General features: G+C 36.1%; 1 pseudogene; it reads right to left on the bottom strand.

Annotated features, from left to right (window-relative positions):
* Positions 1 to 3,774: 3,774 nt before the first annotated feature.
* Positions 3,775 to 4,716, bottom strand: LOC116169051 (annotated as a pseudogene).
* Positions 4,717 to 11,478: the final 6,762 nt, after the last annotated feature.

Raw genomic sequence — 11,478 nt, 5'->3', positions numbered from 1 at the left:
CTCAAGAATTTTTCAAAGGTCACAGAATATTCGGAATGTTTTTCCCAATAAGATGTCGCCCTTCAGAGAACTTTTATTTTACCTTATTCAGTGATTTTAATAGGACCGTGTAAAATCTCGCATTCCAAATACTACTGTATAAATTATAAAAGGACCTCTAAAAGCTCGAAGAGGCTAGTACCTTAAAGGTTGTTCAATCAACGTCTAAAAGTATCTATGAACAATTCATAAGGAACGATTTAAAGAACCTCTGACGCATCTCGAAGAACTTCCGACCAAGTACCTAACTAAAACAATATTATGAAGAGTACTTCAAGAATCTCCCTTTAAATCGATAGAATTCCTATCGAAGTGGCATATTTGCAGGAAATTCTGACAGAATACAGGATGATTTTAATGATAGATGCTTAATAGGAATACCTGTAAAAGTCTGTACACTTTTTCAAATAACTCTAAATAACTCTCTTTGAAACCGTGAACATACTTAATTTATAAATATCCAAACAATAACGGAAGAACTTCCGAAGAACATTTACGAGCTTTGCAGAAGAAATCGCTTCACGAATGTTTTAAAACCCACAAAGATATCTGATAATTGTGTGAAAATCGTTAATAATCCAAAGAATATATTAGGGAGCGTAATGAATCTATGAAGATCTCGTACGAACCTGTACAAAAACCTTGACGGCTCATTGAAGATTTTTGGAAAATTCCTAGATCCACTGAAGAAGAAATAATAAACAGTTTATTACTATGTATAGTTAGGCGCAAAAAGACCGAAAACGGCCATTAGCGAAAAAAACGCCAACAACGCGTTTTTGGTATTTCAAAATTGACCACGAAGCGTTCCTGACGTTTTTTTTCGGTTTGTGGGCGTGTTAAAAAAACAGCCACTATCGCGTTCTGAATAATCTAACTGTAGTACCATTACGCGAATTGTGGGGTTTTTTTTTTGGGGCCGGCGGGCCCTCTTTAAAACTTGTTTTTTTTTTCCAAACCAAACAAACGCGTTCTAAAAATAACCAAATATGTAGAAACCCATTGTGTTTTTCCAATGCTACGACGTGATTATTAACATTCAAGCGGTAGTTTTTTGTGGAAACGGGAGGAAACTTTAGCTTAGGAACCACAACTTACAGAGAGCTACTTACAGAGAGGTACATACGATTTTTTGATTACTATACTCCTTCCTTGCAGTAAGTGTTCTTATTTTAATTTTTGCAAGAGGGCTGTTGGAGTGGCATTTTGAGTTACATTTCACGTCCTTTGGATTTGCACTTGCACTTTTTGTCGCTGCAGTACGCTGCAATTGCAGCTGACAACCCCTGTGGTGATTCCCGACGATTTCCTGAAGGCGGTCCTGATGGTTACGGTATTCGTTGGTACGTCGTTCTCATTCCATGCGTGTTAACACTGTTAACATCAGCGTGAACTCGTTCAGAATAAAAGCCGTTTGAAGTGTGGTATGTGTGCTAAATAAGGTCACAAATGGGTTCTGAATATTTAACTATTTTTTTAGAATGCGTTGTGTTGAACAGTTAACAGCCAAACGACGAATTCTCTTAGTAATGGTACAGTTGGATTGTCAGAACGCGTAAGTGGCTATTTGAAACCCCACAAGCGAAAAAAAACCTAATGAACGCTAACGTGGTCAATGACATTACCCAAAACCGTTTGTTGGCCGGTTTTTTTCGCTCAAATGGCCGCTTTTCGGTCTTTGCCGCCTAAACATATACATTTGGTAGTAAATTTTTTTGAGAACTTTTGAAAAACTCTCCAAAGAGGGACTTTTGGTAATGGTCTCTGAAAATGCACACAAAACCGGAATAACATAAAAAAATTAACAGATTTCGTAATCCATGCAACCATCGAGACATTAGATGAATTACCGTAATATGTAAAAGACAAACCTTACCCTTATGCACTTACGGGATCATTTTCTCCCACTGCGCTCTCAAGCTCTCGCTCGGTTGTCGCAAAGGTAAACTTTCTGAATTAAATAAGCCTCAATACATGCTCGTATCTTATAAAAGAAGATGTGCGAGAATTTTAAATTGTGGAATTAACAAAACAATTGCGGCACTAGTCTTCGGATGAACGAAACTGTGAAAGTCCTTGAAGAAATTTTGGGAAATCAATTTTTGCTTATGGATGGAGTTTATCGAAGCTGCTTCTCCTCGACCTACTCAACCCTAAAAATTGCTACGTTCGAACCCTGAGTTCGAACTTGGTAACTTCTTGGTCGCAGCCGAGTATCTCACACAATTCGCATTGCCGTTCAAAGAGCAGGGTTCCCCTATTTTTGTAGGTGAAAGTTGTAACAGAAGTACTGGTCACCTTGTGGGCTGTGGCTCTCTTTTGGGACATGTGAAGGAGGGTGGATATTAAGACTAGAAGGATTTTAGCCAATTTATACGGTAATTTGACCTGAGCTAATGTTGTACATCTTGTTTTTTTGTTGAAGTTATTTGAAATTTTGAAAAGAATTTTTGATACCAATTTTTTTTGGTTAAGAGTCCTTGAAGAATTTTTTGGGAAATCTATTTTTTGCTTATATTTCTAAGCGGATGAAGTTTTACTGCGTAGGGCGACGGACGGGGTGGACCAAAAAAAATAAAAGCCAAAATTTATGCGCCCTGCGTCACTTCTTGCAGGTTTTCAAAAGGTTTATTATAGTTTGAAGACATTTTTACATGCATTGCAATCGGGGTAAAAATGACCCCACATATTTTTTGACGAAATACACGTTTGAATCAAAATCTGTCCGGTCCGTCTGTAATTGTCATTTTCGGCTAAACGGTTCCAATTGATAGAACAGAAGAGCTGAAAAGCCGTCTGGGCGCAATCACGTATGCGCAACTGTGTCAAACTCATTTCCGCTAAACAGCTGTAAACCGGATTGAAGCAAATTTGGTACACATATTCTTAAGGGCTTTAAAAGTCTTTGGACAGAACGCGCATGCAATACCTCCCTTATTAACGTGCTGTGTAAAAATGATCGAAGTGGCGTTTTGGAATTTTTAAAAAAAGCGCTAAATCAAAAATGGCGCAGGTTGTGATGTAAAATCAGATTAGGCAATTTAATTTTTAATAGCAGACATTGAAAATAAAAAATGTGGTGGTTTTTATTCAATGATACAGATGAAAATGAAAATGATGTCACAAGAGGATACGAACAACTTATTCAAATGAAAAATGTTGCAGGTCAATACAAATTTGAAAATAATATTACCAGCCTTTGAAAATTATTAAAATTTTTCCTACCTACTGCGTAGCGCAGCATATGTAAAATTTGAAACTGGAGAGTTTTAAAATGGCATACCATATAAATAACTTAATTAATTATTTCTAAACGTAACAAATTAGTCGTTTCTTCTTTCGTAAACCTTAAAACTTAAGTTCACCTTCCGGTGCGTACATGAAAGTTATTTTGTATTCCAAAGGTTGATGAAAGTACTCCAATTTGTACGAACGAATTAACTGAAAGAAAGTTGGGGTATTAAGATGAAAGTAATAATCGGTAAACCGTTTGTTACCTTTGCAAGTAGTATTTGTATTTCCAAGGTCAGCAAATCTTCTTCGGACACATTCGCGCGCCGTACCGTACGGTAAGGAAGCGAAAAGGAATGAATTTTATACTCTTCGTCCGTTCTTTTTCATCCACCTTTCTGGCGTGAACTCGTTGGGGTTACTTACATACTCACCCTACTTCCCGTGACTAAAGTGGGCAACAACCACTTGAGTCCTACAAATTAAATTAATCTCGGAGTGTTTTTATAACAGTCTTAATATATACCCCTTTAGGTATGTTTTGTAAATCCATAAAATGACGGTGTCCTTCTGTAAAGTCGCTCCATTACCCGATTACAAAGTAGAAGTAAACACCTAACAAGCGTTTAAAACATCATTAGAACAACTTTCGAAGAGATTTCGGAAAATTACCGGAAACTCTTTTACAAAGGATTTTAAAAAAAACACCATCTCGTCGAGCATTTGACATTTAGAGGGGTATCTGGGCCAGGCATTAGTCGCTGAGTTCCCTGGTGGAGTTTTTCTGCTGTCTGGGCGCGTCGCTAATTGGTAACAAGAACAACAAACCGCCATCGAAATCTGAAAAATAAGACAAAAGTAAGAAAAGGCACATCAGCAAACCTGGACTGATACAGTGTCAATTCCAACCAATATCAATCGAGAGCGAGAATCGTTGCAAGTTTTGATTTTGGTTTCTTTGCTATGGATTCGTTCGATCAAACGAAAGCTCGGACTCGTTCACAATTTGCTTAAGCTTGCAAGTCTTACCTATGGCTTCTTCAATATATCTTGGTGCACACTCTGTAAGGAGCATTGTCTAGTTAAGCTAATGATGGGGTCCGGACTCACTCGACGAAGTAATTCATGTTGTTTAACGTTTTGTGCCAAATTGTCGTAGGGAAGTAGCGCCCACGGAATTTCAGTTCCCAAATCGCGACGTTCCTAAGGGCGTTACTTGGCAGCGCAATAATTTCTGAGGCTCCGAGTTTGGAGGGCAGGTTTGGACTAAGCACCCAACCGTGCATCTAGGGCACTCGCCCGATGCTGAAAATCCAATTGAAAAAAATGTCCAAAGAAGCCTTCTTAACTTACAATCCAGTGCCCACTTGTGGACTTCGTTATCAAAAAAATCGCTCCGGCATTTCCCGTTACCATCTTTTCATCTCCCATCATCCTATAAAACATGTTTGACTGTGCTAAAGTTAGAAAAAAGGGCGCTTACCAGCTCTGAATGAAGTAATTCGTTACTTCCTCCACTGGTTGAATGTAACTTTTTCAACCGTTTGAATTTTGCAGATCGGTTTTGAAATTTGGTACGAAACTCCTTCCAAGGCTCACCATGACTGAAACAACCCCAAAGTTAGGTCTTAAAAAACACTCAGTTATAATTACACTCGCCACAACCCCAAGGTAAATGTTCAAAGAAATCGTTCTAATCAACACTCTTAATATTTAACAAGGCACGGCATTGACGGCTAAAAAAGGTGTCGGACTTCTTGCTGTACACCCTTTCGATCATCGGCATCGTAACACGATAACAAATCGGGACGTCAATTAATCCAGATATATTTTCAGCATTTTGCCGTTAGTCCCTCGTAGAGTAACGCGAAATTTTTGGCCACACACATATGTCGTACTGTCCGATTATTGGTAGAAAAGACGGCCGGGTTTACCAAAATTGGTAAAGGCTTAGGACCCGCACTTCAGAGTAGTTTGACTGTATTATTTGTTAAATTTCGTAGGCATACGTCGTCGGGTGGTAACGGCTACCGGGTGTGATCGTTGCCGCTTTATTTTATTTAATACACTTCTTTCTACCGTAGATGGAATTTAAAATTTTAAAAATTCTGTCATCTTAGCAGTTGGGGAGAATGTCTCGGGAAGCATAGAATGGTTTCGGTTAGGTAGGTGAAATGAACAACTGGCGAATTCGTAACATTACTAATTTGTAATTCACTGCTTTATTTAGGATAGATATTTTTACCATTTCCATCTTTTAGTAACCCCATTTCCAACCGTGCATACTAGAGGAGGGCTCACCATTTTACGTGCTGCAATCATCCGTGGCATGAACAATTCATTTCTAAAAACAAATCTTTTTCGGCCTTGGTTAAACGTTGGCATCTATGAATCATTGAAGTCACTCAAAGCAGTACCCATCTTAATTTATAACAGGTAATTGCAGTGATGATATCTGCAGGTATTAAACCATGAATAATTAAGAAAGTAGGGATCGTTTGGTGTTTAAATATTTAAATCATTAAAACAGGAAAATGGAACGCTGTGTTTATCTACACACGAGTGTTTGTTTACTACAAAAACGAATTGAATTGCGTGAACTACAAGTAATTAAAAAAGTAAAAGTTAATAAAATTTAAATTTATGAGTAATTTAATATTAATCTTTCAATTCACAGAGTTTTCTATACATGGACAAGGCATGTTCCAGCTCTTTCGTTTAAATCGCGATAGATTTTATTAAGCATCTTATACAGAGGATTAAACTCGAAACGAGATTTTGTAATTTTTGGTAAAAAAAAAAATTTTTGTTTAAAATATACGTCCATACAGATCGCCTGGGGGGGAGGGAAAAGTTTAATGGAACTATAACTATCTTAAAGTGGAATGTCTTTCTTTGCGATTTTATTTTTTATCAAATTGTAAATTAACAATAGGGTTGTTGGTTTTAGAATAAGCCCATTTGCCTTTTGGAACTTTTTTGGATTAACCTACATTTGACCAAAAATAAATAGACAATTGACAGTACTCACAGACACGCAATTTTAACGCAACACTGTGTAAGAATTACTTCCTTATTCTGTCCGGTACAAGAGCACAGGCTCGAAGCTTAATCTAAGACTTGAAATCAATTAAAGCGTGTGTAATCCCTTTTTGAAAGGTGTATGAACGGCAACTCAGAATGCTAATTATAAGAAGTTCCTCATTTAGAGAGTTATAAAAATAGAAAACGCGCGATAAAATTTGGCATATTATTTTAAATATGTTATAAAATGAACCCACCCCCTAACATGCATTCTCAAAAAGAAAGAATTCAACCGATTCAAATTTTAGTATCTGTCAATAGAACCTTTCTCAAGAAAATTTGCAATTTAAATTTTTGTTGCTGCTTATAAATCCATGTAAATGAAGCTAATTAATAAAACAATTAAAATTAATTTTAAAAAGCATAATTTTATACATTTTTCAAAACATTTTTAATTGAACGGAGTTTTTTACTGCGGTGCCTGCTACGATATGCGGCTGCAGATCGAGGCGTATGTACAGTGATCGATTTCCAGGGTCCTAATGTGGTCATTATGGTTTATAGCCCATTTTTAATTATGGCCCACTTTATTATTAATTTTTTTTATTTGCCTTTATTTTTGAGTGACGGGTTTCAGTCCAAGGCTGGCTCTAACCACCCACCCATCTATACATTTACAAATACCATCCCGACCCGGATTCGAACCAGGGACCCTTGAGGCCTACCTGCTTCCTTTGCGACCAGGTTCAAGAATCCGTTCCTCTCAAATAAAGAATCACGATTAAATTGGCTTCAAATAATGTGCCATTTGCCATAGGAATTCAATTTTAAAATTTAGGGGTTAAGCTCCCTATGTAGAGGTGTGAAGACTTGGTTCGTGAATTTGTATTCCAAAAGTTGTCGCCCCCCTCAAATACAAAATTGACGTGTTTCGAGGATTTTTCGAAAATTTCTAAATTTAATAACCCAAGCCCTCTGTATACTTCTGGTTGGGCCCACTCTGATATTATTTTACTGAATAACAATTCATTTCAAGACGGTCATAAATTTATGTTAATATTGTAAAAAAATCACGTAATTAAATTTACGCTGCATACGCTCATAACCCTCAGTTTGAGGAACGGACCTTTTGAGTTCACCATGTTTCATCTGTTGTGGGAGAGTGACTTTACTTTCATCGTTTTTCAGTAAGATTCTGCTGTCGTATTGGGTTGCAGGGAAATTATTTTTTCTTTGGTACGCCATTACCTTTTCTAACTGACTTTTGTCTACCTGAAAAAAGGGCTTATTGCTTTTGGCTGTTACATATCTCTTTAGAGTGTTTTTTTTCTTCTCTTTTTAAAGTTTTCTGGGGTGTGTGCTCCATTGGAAGGCGCTTTATGCCGGCTTTGTATTGTAAAATAATCAGTACGAGGTATGATGCGTTATGAACGCAAGGATTTTTCGTATACGTAATTTTAGGGCTTTATCTTCCTTCAAGTTTCCTCAAATTTTTCTTAATCGTTTTCTCTTAGATCACCTTTTATCGTTATTATCTACACTGGATATTACTACTAACCTACGCGGTACGTGAACGACATCGGCATTTTTACCTAGACCGGCCATTTCAATTCCACTGCATTTCAGTGAAAACCAATCATGTATTCTACGTACGGGGGAATCTACTTTAATCATCCCAACACCGTGGTTGATTAAAATTTTTGCTTATCTGAAGTATTAATTGCGGTTTTAATATACGATTTTCGCAAAATAATTATTGTGCCCGCTATTCACTACCTCTCTTGTTGTGGTTCGTGTTGTTACCTGTTACAGATCGGCAGAAAGCGCGCCTTCTGAATTCAAACGGCCGTATACGACTGAGTTGTTTGTTGTGTTATTTTTCTCTTACAGATTTGCAGAATGCGCCCTTTGTGACTCAAGAAGGTTGCCGAAACCGAAGTAATTTTTTGTATTCGACGACTCCTGGATATAACGTTTGATTACATACTGGTTTTCGATACAATCGAATTGTAAATTACTACATCGTCTGAATCCTTAAATAAAATAACATGCAATTAGATAGACAATTTTAGAGCGAAATGCAACCTTGGTCAATTCCGGGTTCGGCATGACGTGTAGTGGGTTGGATTGGTAGAGCAGCCTTGGCTGAAACCTGCCCACTAAAATAAAGACAAAAAATAAAAAAAATAAAAAATAAGGAGCACTAAATGAAATAATCGTTACCACTCACTGTATCATGTAGTAACTTCTAATAGGGTACGCCTTAAGAGTTTGATGGGTTAAAATACTTAGTTTTGAAAAAAATAACTGAAATGAGTATATGCAAACTTTAAAAGGCTTCACTCATTTTGACCTTACAGAAAAGAGCAAAATAAATGTAATTAAAGTGTAACCATGTAATATAAGTTAGATCTTTCCATATTTTAAACGTGTCGTTTTCAATGTAAGATGTCGTTTTCTTTTAATTCATTTTAAATGATTTACGAGTAGAAGTTTCGTATGAAGCACGGTTTAGTACGTGTCAACGAACGTGTTAAATATAGGTATTAAATTAAAACTAATGTTTTACGGCTTAAACATGCAGTAAATAAACATACACTTTTTCAATTTCCTCATTATAGTGAAATTAGTTTTGTAAATTATGTCATTAGGCCGTTTTCAGTTCATTGTCAGTCACGACTTCTCTTTTCTTAAGAATGCACCTCTCCCTCTGGGAGCGGAAGTTTTCTTCGAAAAAACAATTTAACGTACAATAATACTTAAATGTTATATACGTTTTTTCACCAAAGGAGCGCATTAGCACTTTTTCCCATAAGCATCTAAGAAAAAGCGATGATTGTTCCACTTTCTACCTTCCAGCCTGGATCGATTCTGATCCATATTACTTACAGTTTTATAACACCTGTCGTCAACTATAACAAAACACTGATATATCACCCAGAACTCAGGAGTAACAAAAAAAAATAATCAGACCCCACAAGACATCAAAATTGTTATAATAACTTCGCAGCCCAAACAAAATAAGCATTGATTCTAACAAAGAATGTTTTAAATCAACACACTAGTATGCCCAAAATTACACAGGACCTATATTTACTGGGCTCGTGATTACACGTGACAAAATTTAAAAGCAAGTACAAACAAGTTAATTCTAACATTAAACCCACTTTTCTCTAAGCACTGGGCTAAATTAAAGCCTATAAAACACAAACAATTGAAAAACCTTCTCAAAAACCACACAGACATAAATTTAAAAAAATCTTTGCTGTTACGCGGGCTTTTTTTTTATATCAGACGCTATCTTGTAAGTGATGATTCTGTGGATGATCTTCAGTGGCTTAATTAAAAAAAATGAATATAGAACGAACTTGACTGAAACAACTGATACCGATGGTAAAACAACCTACTTTTCCAAGACAAGCAGATCTCCCGCTTTTCCTCTAAGCGTATCGTGAACCCCTACTAAACCTAGCAATTATTCACAAGATAAAAAATCCATGCAAAAACGCTTGCAATTTCATCATTTTACCAATGCCTATGCAATTATTTATCATTTTTAATCTAAATAAGGCATAATTCACATTAAGCACAAAACATCCATAGCGTAATCACTCTTCTCTGGTAAAGCATAACATAATTTATAGGAGGGGTGGGGTTTATTATAATTTAAGGAAGGGTGAGGGGGGTTGAATGCTAAAACTAAAGGTAAACCTTGACCTTACCATTAAAATTTCCCCTTCACTAGCTATCTAAATTTTTCAATTTTTTAAATCAATTTATACATAAATTTAAATTTACCCTAATCGCTAAGTTCGGTTTGAGATGAAAGCCCACCACCCTTTTGTCTATGACTGAAGAAGAATTTTCTATTTTTAACGCCCATTGTAAAGTAGGTACGCCTTCAGTACCGTGTTATGGAAAGATGCATGATCTAGGCTTATGTAAATTGGTAAAAATTTTAATACTAGCATCGATTGGATTAGCGAGTGGTGTCGTTAAAGCAGAAGTTAGCACCAATCGAGAATCTTACCGTGAAAATCACAACTTTTAGTAATTTCATAATTCCCTTCGCGAAACATCTCAAAAAACTTAAATTGGTTGGCAGTTTTTAGCATCGTATTTTGTAATAGCTTTCATTGTATCTCCAGCAGACTGTAATTTAACATGTTGCGACATAATCAACTACGCTAAGAAGCGATTTTATTTTTTGCGGTGGAATACAATGCAAGATAATAATTAGCAAAACCAATTACGCACCGTGAGCTACAAATTTCCTTTTTCGTGTCAAGCGCTATCTAAAAGAAAAGATTTGTCTGTTCTATCTATAAATATAAGTTATGCCTTCCTAAACCGTTGCGATGAAAACTTTGGGAATGCTGGACGTAATGCCTGTTTAGTAAAACACCTCGAAATTCCAAACGGGAACGGGAAAAGGAAAAAAATGTCGCTTATCGTCGAAACATGCAGGAAATAGAGACTTTAACAATTTAGGCGGAACGTTGGGATTCTTTGAAGGGGTTTTAAGGTGTATTCCGAAAGCACCTCCCAAATTTCCCACCAGGAACGGAAGAAAACAAGAGTATAATGTTTAGTAATAAAATAGGTATAATGAAAAATAAAAATAAGGGTGCACATAGGATTACAGGAGAAGATAGTGAAGTGACACCTACTCGATAGAAATCATTCCAATAAGGTCAAATGCCAAATTTCTAAACGATGCAAAATATGGAAGACATTCCCTAATGGCATCATTGACCTTGTTTTATCGCTAGGTATCTATATAAATTTATGCTTTGTTAAGGATTGAATAACGAGAAAGTGAACCGAATTCAAAGCTTGTTGAAACACGCAATCAATGACATAGATTAACGAAGGACAGCAATGTACACCGAGAGCAATTTATGAAACATTAATGCGAGTAAATATATTCGCTTTCATCACCCCATAATTAGAAGAAAGTGATCATTTCTTTTGACTTTTCCTAGTTTTAACAGATGCTTCTATATGAGTAAATATGTAATTAATTAACGTTTTCCTATATGTAATGAATGTAATAGAATTGAATAATCAATAGTAATACCTCGTTTTGATAACAACTACCAAGAATAGTCCATCTCTACAATAAATTGTTTTTTCTCAGTAGTAATAAAATGTTAGTAAATATCATACAATAGTTTTTATGGC

Source organism: Photinus pyralis, unplaced genomic scaffold (genome assembly GCF_008802855.1).
Source record: "Photinus pyralis isolate 1611_PpyrPB1 unplaced genomic scaffold, Ppyr1.3 Ppyr1.4_LG4, whole genome shotgun sequence".
NCBI lineage: Eukaryota > Metazoa > Arthropoda > Insecta > Coleoptera > Lampyridae > Photinus > Photinus pyralis.
Note: the sequence above shows the minus strand (reverse complement) of the source record. Positions and strands in the feature narration are given on the sequence as shown.